This window comes from Macadamia integrifolia, unplaced genomic scaffold (assembly GCF_013358625.1).
Source record: "Macadamia integrifolia cultivar HAES 741 unplaced genomic scaffold, SCU_Mint_v3 scaffold2825, whole genome shotgun sequence".
In the NCBI taxonomy this organism is placed as follows: Eukaryota; Viridiplantae; Streptophyta; class Magnoliopsida; order Proteales; family Proteaceae; genus Macadamia; species Macadamia integrifolia.
Genome location: NW_024868988.1, coordinates 1 through 8,022, shown reverse-complemented (window position 1 = coordinate 8,022; position 8,022 = coordinate 1). Strand labels below are relative to the sequence as shown.

Sequence of the window (8,022 nt, the reverse complement as noted above, 5' to 3'; positions counted from 1 at the left end):
TTTCTCCTTTGTTAATCAGTTGGTTATGTGCTCCTTCAACAATGTTAATGAAATTCCAACTTCCAATGACCCAAAAATTTTGAGAGAGGCTATTAGAGGAGAGTGTGGTCTTAATGGGTAATGTTCCCCTTCTTTGGCTCTCTTCTCCTTTTAGACCATTCGACATTAGTAGCTAATTATTCATTTTTTTTTCTTAATTCTTTTGTGGTTTACATGTACATTGTATCTGATTGCTATTCAATGGATGTAATAGCTCATAGAAGAAAATGGCTTGATGATTCAAATGAAGATGTTATTGCAAAATCACTAAATGCAGGTACTATTAGGAATATGTCTTATCAATCAAATTGCAAAATATTAAATTATAATTAGTTAACCTAGTTTTTTTTTTTTCACTGGTAATTTCAGGTTTGATTTGGAATGCGGATGGTACTTCCAAGACTATGGTGAGAATGCAACTATGATTGGGAGAATCAAAGAGGGAGCCATTGATAGGGCTTTGAAAACAACTATGTTCTTCTCATGAGACTTGGATTCTTTGATGGCATCTCTTCACTTGAAGTGTTTGATATATAGGCGGAAAGTTGCCTCTTACATGGTACACTAATGACTACACAGACAAGTTGCCCATGAATTCCATGTCCCTAAGGCTCCAGAATTTGGCTACCCTAGAAGGCCTTATAAGTTCTTCAATGGTGAAACCCTTTATCCTTTTGGTTATAGCCTCAGCTACACTGAGTTCAAATACTCAATGATATCTTCTGCTCACTCACTTCAACTAAAATTAAGAAGGCTCCAATATTTCTGTGATCTCACTTATGAGGCTTACTGTCACACCCCGTTCACACAGAACTGGGCCAGTGACCGAGTTAACACCGGTTAACCCAAACCTGCCAGGATCATCTGATACAGTATTCCGTCACAGCATATACACAACTAAGAAAGTGTTCATCAGTTCAGCGGAAGACTTGGTTTACTTGTGAATATTCTCATAATACTTGATACCCAAATTGTAATACAATAGTTAAGTACATGTGGGCCTGAAGGCATGATATTTACACGAAAAGAATACAATTTACATATCAAGTACTCAAAAGGAATCATCAAAAATCAGAGTGTACAGCTCAGCTCTGTATCAAAGGTTAGAGCTCAGCTTGGTATCAAAGGTTGAGCACAGCTCGGCATCAAAAGGATAGAGCTCAGCTCAGCATCCAAAGTGGAGCTCAACTCGGTATCAGAACTGCGGTCCCACAGCACAACTCTCACACGAGCAATCAGTGTCGTGCTCTAACTCCTCAGGGGCCCACCAATCCTCTTCAGGGAACTCAACTGTGGGACCCGACCCGTGCTCTTCAGATGGATGACCTGCAAAATCATCTAAAAGAGGTGCACACGTGGGATGAGCTCACTAGCTCAGTAAGTGGAAAGGAGGACCACACAGCAGTCCACACAAAAATCACAATCATATGCACTATATGCTATGCAATATAATTTTAATCACATCCACCTAAGCAACATTACTAAGTCTTTGGTTTAGTGCTACTACAACCATCGTGCGCGTATACTTCGGGTACGAGCCGCGAACTCCATCCCGCGATATACCCATAGGGCTGTCGAAGAAGGCCTACCGTGAGTACTCGAAAAAGTAAAACATGCCGACCACCGGCTCTCAACATAAAATAAATGACAGAAATTAAAGGTGCTGACTCCAGCAATTTAAAAGCAGTACAATTGGCCCTCTTGAATATACCACCGGGGTTGCCGACTGTCCTAATGACCAGCCGGGCATAATGTCTAACCGCCACAGTGACCAGACAACTGAGACCACTGCTTCCCCCCAAATGGTAACACAACACCTTAATCCCTGTTGGGAAGGGTCGTAGCACGAGAAGATGATAATCCTAAACCGCATGCTCCTATATGACAATAGTACGATCACATAGTGTCACCGCGTCCCATACCACAGGCCACCAATGCACTCGTTTCCAAGCCGACTACGGCATCTAGTCTATTAATGCATCAGCACAATGATGTCAACATTCATCACATAAGCATATCATCACTTGGCATTTAGAAAATAAACACAGCACCCGTGGCATAACAATGTGAGGATGACTAATCTACATAGCATTTATATGATGACATGGCTAGTCTAGATACAAATTAAATGAATTCCAAACAATGCCTTGAAACAAGGCCAAACGTCCTCTCCCCACTTACCTGTAATGAACAAGGACTCACGCTCGGTACAGGTGAGATCCGGTGCGAGAAGCGTACGCTTTGGTGAACCTAACATAAGTGAATGGGATTAGTATTTCACCACTTTGGGATCAAGATTAACACGATCCAATGACAAGATCATGTTTAGAATCCTAGAAGAAGGTCGCACGTCCATTTTGGGTCCAATCGGACGTAAAAATCACGTTGGGAGCCTCTCGGGTGGGTCGATCAGCCCACCTGTCTGACCCACCAGTCAGACCCACCGGTCCTGACCGACGGGTAGGTTGGCCCGCCGGTTGGGCTCGAGGGTCCTGCTAAGACCGACGGGCAGGGTGGCCTGCCGGTTGGGCCCGAGGGTCCTGCCCTCTCAGGCGGGTGCCCTCAGGCGGGCCAAATGGCCCACCGGTCTTGGCCCATAGGTCTTGGCGAGAAAAGCCATTTTCACCTGAAACCTTCCCCAACCTTTGGGGGATCAAATGGGGTTCTTCCAAATCCATTCTCCACACATTCAAGGTCTCATAAGGTGGTTCTAACCTAGATCTAGGTTAGATTTAAGGAATGGAAAGCCATCATACCTTCTTTGCTCAAGAACTCCTTCAAAACCCCAAAATCACTTCAAATCAACAACGCTTCTCCAACCTTGTAAACACTTCTTCAAATCCTTCAAAATCAACACATAGATCATCTATTAAACCTTAGATTCATCATCTCAAGGGGGATTTACAATACCTCAAGAAACCCTACCCAAATCAAGGGTTTTCACTTGGGTATGGTGAAAGCTTAAAAACCCAGCCTTTGCTCACCTCTAAACGTAGATCTAGTGTTGGAGATCACTCTTCCGGCATCGGAATGGGAAGATCAAGCCTCGGCGCCACTGAAATCCATCTCTTCTTCCTCTTCCTTCTCTTTTCCTCTTCTTTCCCTTCTTTTCTCTCTCCTCTTTACTCTTCTCACCAACATCCGAGTGTCATAAATGAGAAAGGAAAGAAAAAACATAAATGATATTTATACTTCCTAAAATAACTAAGTAATCATATGGGTGAGTCACTCAGGTGGGTGGATGCGCCCACCTATCCGCCCACCTGAGGGCCAAAACTTGCCCAACAAGTGGGATTTTGACAAAGTTCGGCCCTCGGCACGAAACTCACTCTTGGCATAAGATGTAATATACGTATGCGCTCAAAGATACGGCTACATACCTGCTTTATCCGTACATGACCTTATGATATGTGTATATACACGGCTTGGGTACCCCCGTCTCCTCTGGCACTGGCTCGGACTTGTCAAGCCAGCCGGTGTTTAAGGTCACCCTTGCCATCATAGTCCATAAGGAACCCACGTTAACCTTTTTCGGTTCGGGTCCTGCATGGTTAAACCGAGTCAACCCTGTAATCAAACCGGGTTTAAGAAGTAGGGTATTACACTTACACTGCCATCCAGGGAGAACATGATTGTGGTTGGAGATGCAGAGCTCTTTTTACCTGTTCAAATCAATATTGACTTACCACAACTAGATGGTTACTTAGATCGTTTAGGTTAGCTTAAGTTCTTATTATCTTTTTTTCTTCTCTAACTCCAGTAATAGTTAGGAGTGGTTATTTGTTCTTGAGTTCCTTAGTTTAATTCTTTGTTACTGCGATACAATATGATGGGATTTATTGAGTTTCTCAGTAGTTAAACATTAACTTTGATCTTTACAATCAAGTATTTTAGGTTTTTAATCACATTTTCATCCTACTTTCTCCATTTTCTTGTTTTCATATACTCTCTCTCTCTCTCTCTCTCTCTCTCTCTCTCTCTCTCTCTCTCTCTCTCTCTCTCTCTCTCTCTCTCTCTCCCTCTCAAAACGTAAGACAACATATATAACTTAGATCAATCTTTGATAATTTTTGCCCTATGTGGATTTGCACGTATAATTTTTACTAGTATATATATAGTATTATATTTTTTAAAAAAAATTATTTAATAAAAAACCAAATGCAGCCTTAGTGTAGCACTAATACCGAAAGTTAGTCATATGACCTTAATTAGGGGTATCAATCGGTCAGGCCTAATCGAGCTCGCCACTTGAAGACCTTGCACCATGATCGGCTCATTTAAGTAATTGGTCCTCTTAAGGCATGGTCTCATTCATAAACAGTCGGTCGGGTAACGGTCTTTAATTGGGCAACCAATATTCTGGCTAAATAGACCTTAGTCAGGCTTTAAACAGAATAATGACACATTTATCTCTAAACGGGCTATAGTCGGGTTCTAAAGGGACTATAATTGATCTTTGAATGTGTCGGGCTTTGTAAACAAGCTCCTAACAAGCTCTAAGCAGGCTATAAATAAGCCTTAAACTGTTGGGCTATTAATCGGTCAGCCCCGATCAAATGCCTATTGGGTGGCACCCTTGCATTGTGAATTATCTATTAATAAATGTGTCCGACTACAATTAATAGGGAAGGCCAATTCAGCCTTTAAATGGTCGGGCTTGCTGGTCCAGGGCTACAATTGACAGCCCTAACCTTAATACTCTAGGTTGGTTGATTTTTTTCTTTTTTCTTTTTTTTTTTTTTTTCTTGGAGGGTGGGGGGAAGAAGCTTACATTCAATTCAATTCAATTCATGTTCTTCCCCACATTCTTCATCATTACAAGTTTGCGGAAATGTTTCATAAGTTATGGTGACCTGATTCACCATGTATGTGCATGCTCCCTTCATTGAAATCAGTTTCTTGACATCTCAGTTTTTTTTTTTTTCTGTGTAAGATGTTAGATTAGTTCTAACATTTAACAATTAATAGATGATGTTGACCAAACTTCCATGTGGTAATTATTAAGTGCATGATTGGAGAGGTTTGAACGGCCAAACCCCACTCCCTAAAATTTTCACCAAAAAGGGTGGGGGCTTGAATTAAAGAACAGGGATCGGATCAGCCAAATTGGCTGGTTCGGATCAGAACCAGCCCAGGCTGATCACTATTTTAGCCAATTCCCTTCCAAAATTTAGGGTTACGGTATTTTTTAGCCGATTCAGATCTGATCTGAAATGGAATCTGTCGGGTCCGATCCAGATCTTGATAAGTTAGAAATGGAGTCTGTCGGGTCTGATCCAGATCCTGATAGGTTGGAGTTATAGTTCATGGAGATGCATGGCATCTACTCTTGGTCCAGCTTTATCAATAATAAGATAATGAAATGGCAGAGAACTGTTTTCAGGAGTGGATCCTATGAATCAAACCAAGCACACACTTGATCAAACCACCTGTCTAAAAGATGAGAGAGATGGTTTCCGATATTGCCAGCGTGAAAGGAATCTGCATGCTACCACCAATTAGGGGTTTGAAAAATGTATCATCTATGTAGGGATCTACTCCTCTCCAATGACTTGGGCCTCCAGCGACTCATCCAAGGTTTGGGACATGCATCCCAACACCTACCAACACCTGAGATGCACGTCTAAGTGCTCCTAGCCCTAGGATGAGTCATTGTAGAGTAGTTGATGTTGGAGAGGATCTTTTTCTAACATGTAGACCCCACATTTTCAAAAACCAAAAAGAAAAAAATTTGTAACCCTTGCTAGCGTAGTAAAGAACTCACATACGGACAATGTGTGGATCTTTTCCCCATAGATGATTACCAGTCATTTTTTTTTACCAGTCCTACTCCATAAAATTGGAGACCACTTTCAGAGACTTCACAATGGAATCACTAACTGGTGGCCTAAACCCAATTGCTACGACTCATGGGGAGTTCAGAATGTGATTTGAACCCATTTGCATTTCTACAACCTGAACTGTACAAATGGATGAGACCTAAATAACAGTCAAACAGGAAGTCACTGGCTCCCTCTAAATTCCATCCTCAATGATAATGACGATGCTTACGTTAGGCAAATCTTAGTCCTATAGTCCTCCTCCTATGATTAGTTGGATTTTATGGTGCATATCTGGCTTATGTACCTTGGAACTTTAAGAATAATATCATGAGTTTGCCTGAAGTCTATCATGTAAGTTGGGTATTATTGATAGGTCGCTCAGCAAATAGATTAACCTGCTTATTTCAGTAACAAAGACAAAGATTACAGGATCTGAATCTTCTACCATCCCATAAACCATGAGTACATTTGATCAGATACTGATGGCATGGTAAAGTACTATACAAAATTGAAGCTTGCATATCACCAGCACCATGGAATAGTATGGTCACTTCAATCCCTCACCAAGGCCTTGAGGCATCCCTAAACTCTGTGCAAGGTTACTCATCCTCTCCTTCATTGACTAAAGTAAGAAAACAAGGCCCATATTAGTCAGGTTGAGAGAGAGAGAGAGAGAGAGAGAGAGAGATCATCTTGAGCAGATGGTTCTTCACCTGAACACTTTTCTGGTGTGCGTCTTTGTATGCCTCTGTAACTAATAGTGAAAGCTTCTGCATAAACAAAATGATGCATGTTAACCTTGGATCAAAATCGTCTGATCTCCAAATACAGCTTTAAGAGGTGTAACTACAAAGCAGGTACAGTTTAAACCAATTCATATATAGAAAAGTACAGACTAAAGCAAAATTAACAGTGTGACATGAAGCTGTGCACAATGCTAGTTTGTTTTCATTTAAGAAGAAGATTTCCATCACAACTTTAATCAGAATGAATGATGAACTTTTCATTGGCAAGCATCCAGATTTGTACAAAAGAACATAAGATCTTAAACTAGCTGACCAACTAGTTACCAAATTTCAAGAGGCATAAGCCTAACTTGGAGTACATTCACAATAATGCTGAGGTAATGGTACTCGGCTGAGAACAAAAGCACGAGATTAGAGCCTAGAAGGATGAGGGAACTGTGGACTGCATCATAAGTGTTAAATGGACAGACATTTGAAAAACTTGGCGCAGGAGTTTCCAAAAAATAATTGCCATATTTTGAAATATTGCCTGAAATCTGACAAAAATGGTTATTTTGCTTACACTAACAAATAGAAGATTCATCCAAAGTTTTCTGCATAATTATTATGTATTTTTCTTTTCCCTCTCACTACTTCATACTTCATATTAGTTAAAGATACAAATAATATCAATCAAAAATGCAATTTCATGGATAGAAAAGACCTTACCCAAGCTCCATGTTCTGTGATCTACAGTGTCTATGAGTATCAAAACATAATGTCAACCTTTAGGTCAAATCATTATAACCATTCATTTTCATAAGCACTAGAAAACAATTAACTTGCATTGCATATTAGTTCATTATTCCAGAAATTCAGATGAAGTCTCATGCACCCAAACTAACAAAATCTCATGAATGAGTCCTAACATCAAAATTAAACAAATGGCCCTAAGCCGAATCTACGACATCTAGGGTTATTCCATTAGTCTCTACATTGTGAACAAATGGAACAAAGAAGAATCCATAGTATCAAACTATTTTTAAGCCCCACTGAACATTTCCTCAGGGCACGATCAAGCAGCTAGTAAGCGTATCAAGTTGTACAGCTGTACATGCATGAGTCCCACGGGAAGATGAAAATTTCATCCATCTAGTCTAAAAAGAACACAAAGCAGACAAAATGTGAAAAGGCAGGCTAATTTGTAGCATTTTAAACTTTTGTGTCTCCCTAGCTTCCAAAGTACTTGTCGTCATTTCATACATGGAAGGGTAGGATATAGTATTTTTCTCAAAGTGGATTGCACCATTGATTTCCAGAGAGTATAATTGCTTACAGAGTTAAGATAACCCAATGGGGTGTCACAGGGGGAAAAAAATCACAGCAAAGGCAGAACAACTATTTTTAAGTCTAATAGCTCGTAAACCACCACCGCC

At 40.6% G+C, this 8,022-nt stretch overlaps 1 long non-coding RNA gene across 1 annotated transcript; it reads right to left on the bottom strand.

Annotated features, from left to right (window-relative positions):
• Positions 1-6,247: 6,247 nt before the first annotated feature.
• LOC122067308 lies at positions 6,248-7,969 on the bottom strand. The gene is made up of 2 exons (XR_006136652.1): positions 6,575-7,969; positions 6,248-6,483 (listed from the first exon to the last, which is right to left on the bottom strand). It is a non-coding gene; the product is annotated as an uncharacterized LOC122067308 (long non-coding RNA).
• Positions 7,970-8,022: the final 53 nt, after the last annotated feature.